General features: G+C 39.7%; 1 long non-coding RNA gene across 1 annotated transcript; it reads right to left on the bottom strand.

The window, feature by feature from the left end:
* On the bottom strand, nt 1-632 carry LOC111439975. The gene is made up of 2 exons (XR_002709894.1): nt 365-632; nt 1-283 (listed from the first exon to the last, which is right to left on the bottom strand). It is a non-coding gene; the product is annotated as an uncharacterized LOC111439975 (long non-coding RNA).
* Between the last annotated feature and the right edge of the window lie 2,424 nt (nt 633-3,056).

Raw genomic sequence — 3,056 nt, 5'->3', positions numbered from 1 at the left:
TTTTTTTTTCTTCTCTGTCCTTTGGAAACCGAAACCCAGTCGGTTTTTGTTTTCCGATTTTCATATCTTTCGATCCGTAGATCGGATCAATATGATTCCTTCGGCAACGTTCTAGATCGTGTTACAGGCTACGTCCTAGTATTCTTTTTATAATTTTTTTCTTGACTATCGGAGGATTTAAGAACGCCGGAAGTTTGCTCACCGTTCTCGGATGACCCTCGGATCTCTGCCTTTGGGTTGAGGTCTCGGCCAAACTTCTTCACAGACCGTGCGTGAGTTGTTCCTAGGTGAAGATTTCAACATTTTAGGGTCGATTCACGTAGGGGAAAACTCAGATCTGAGCAATATCGTTCAGAAACCTTACCCCGCGAAATGTTCTTAGGCTTTGATGGTGCGTAGGCCTTGATAGCCCCTCAATCCTGGTACGAGTCTCGTCTGGAGATGGATTCCGGCGGTGGTCCGTTAATCTTCCCGGCCGACCTCTCTCTAACCTCTCTCTAACCTCTTCTTTCTTTTGCAGGCAATCTGGCTGGATTCTCCTTGGACCCCTATTTGGGTTGGAGGGGCAAAATGACATTTTTGCCCCTCAGTTGACTTAGCCCCCGCCTTTTTTTTTTTTTTTTTTTTTTTTTTTTTTTGCGTTACAAAAACAAACTCCGCGGATCACCAAACGTGCCTGGCAACGCTCCCCTTGATCCCTCAGCCTCACACCTGTCTTCAGCCACTATTGAGAAGACTTGCAACAGGACAACAAAGGGAAAATTGAGAGAGAGAGAGAAACCAAAATTCTCTAGCAAACTAAACCCATGCATCTGACTCTTGAACTCATCAATCCACACCGCAAAAGTGATTGTTGATCTTAGTATGTCCATCCAAAGCAAGCGTACGCACAGCGGTCACTCGCTGCCGTTAGAAAAAAGAATCTGGAGGACGAGAGGATGAGAGGTTCACAAAGAGATAAGGAGAGAAAACGGAAGAGAAAAGACGTCAAGAAACGTAGCAGAAAGGAGAAAGAAAAGTCACTGGAAAATCACGCTGCTGAGTCGGGCGAAGAACAGATCTGGGTATCACGCCGTAGTCCATCTACAGTGGCCCATGCCGCAGCACCTTGACCTGCAAGCCCACGACCCTAATCATCAACAATAGTGACAAAAAACAACCTAGTTTGTTTTGCTAATGGGAAAATACTACGGTTATGAGTAAAAAATATCATTATTAAGATGCAATTGCTCAGCTAGAAATTTAAAACGAGAAAAAGAAGGATGACCTAAGCATAAATGCCACAAATTTGATGACTGAGATACTTGTTGAGCTGAAGATTTGATTGGAGATGGTGAAATATGATAGAGACCTCCGAATTGTTTACTTGAGCCAATCATCCTCTCCGTAGCCAAGTCCTGCATAACACAAGAATCAGGATAGAAGGTGACATAACATTTCAAGTCATTGGTAAGTTTGCTGATCGACAGTATGTTTAAATTGAATGATGGCACAAATAAAACGTATTTAATTTAAGGTCAAAATTAAAGGAAACATTACCCGTATGTGACACATGTGTTGTCCTTCCATTAGAAAAATTTATTATAGATATGGTGGAAGTCTTTGGTTCAATCATAATAGAAGCTTTGGATACTATATGATCCGTAGCTCCACTATCGAGAATCCATGGATTAGACTTTTAGAGTTAACTGATAATGAAGATACTGGAAACAAACCAACAACATTGATGTTATTGTCAGAATTATTAGAAGGACGACGATTGAGTGCAGATAAGGCTTGTGCTAACTATTGTAATTGCTCAGAAAAAAAATTTAGAATATAATTAGGTGACTGTTCTTCTGTATTCAATAGAGAAACATCGGCAATATTTGCAGATGAACGATATCCACGATTGTTGCGTTGATTGACTTGTACTGCCCTTCCATAATTATTTCTCTATCGACATCGAACTTCTGTATGTCCCCTTCTATCACGAAATTTACAGTGACGCTTAAGGATTCGACACTCATCAATTGTATGACCACTTTTATTGCAGTGTTCACATGATTTGTCCTTGGTGAATTTTGAATATGTTGTTTTCTTCTGCACTGCTGATGCAATCGAGAAATTCTCAGTAGGTTCAGAAGTTACCTGACGCTGCATCTTTTCTTGTACATGTAATTAAAAGGCTTGCCTCACATTAGGTAATGGAGTCAATATCAATATGTTAGATCTCACCGTTTTATAAGACTCATTGAGCCCTATGAGTAGATACATCAACTTGTCTTCTTCGCATTGATCAACATGTATATGACATTGATTACAGGTAAATGATGTGCGGTATTATATCATCACTAGCCCAATAGAGTCAAGCCCTTTTATATTTATTTTCCTAGAGATTTTAGGAAAGATACTAGATATTTTAGAAAAGAGATCTCGATGTTTTAGGAAAAAGATTTACATTTGTTAGGTTTAGATTAGGTAGTCGACCCTACCTAGTATTTCATCCCAGGAAATCACAAGCAATATAGAGTAGTAGTATTCAACAAAGTGTCTTGTATTCTCTTCTCGATTGGTCTTAATAAAGAGTGCGAGTGTTTCCCACAGAGAGTTGTGTTCAACAATCTGGTATCAGAGCAAGGTTAGTATAGGTTGTCTGATCTCTTGGAATTCTTAATATGCTCTGTGGCTGCAGCCCTGCCTGATCTTATACATCTTAAACGATTTCTTGAGATTATTAGTGAGTGAGTTTCTTTGTGTCATGAGTAGTCAGTGACTCTGCAAATCTTGTGTCGAAAAGACTTGTTTGGTATTATTGAGGTATTGTAAACACGATGGGTGACTTCCAAATTGTAGGAGGAATTAAGAAACTCAACAACAACTACTACAATACATGGGAAACATACATGATGTCCTATTTACAAGGACAGGATCTTTGGGAGATCATTGGCGGGAGTGAAACTATGTCGTCAGTAGAGGATTCTAATGACGACTTGCGCAAATGGAGAATCAAAGCAGGAAAAGCAATGTTTGCCTTGAAGACCTTAATCGAAGAAGAGATGTTAGAACATATTTGG

Source organism: Cucurbita moschata, unplaced genomic scaffold, assembly GCF_002738365.1.
Source record: "Cucurbita moschata cultivar Rifu unplaced genomic scaffold, Cmos_1.0 Cmo_Scf00124, whole genome shotgun sequence".
NCBI classification, from domain to species: Eukaryota; Viridiplantae; Streptophyta; class Magnoliopsida; order Cucurbitales; family Cucurbitaceae; genus Cucurbita; species Cucurbita moschata.
This window is presented reverse-complemented; position numbering and strand designations above follow the sequence as displayed.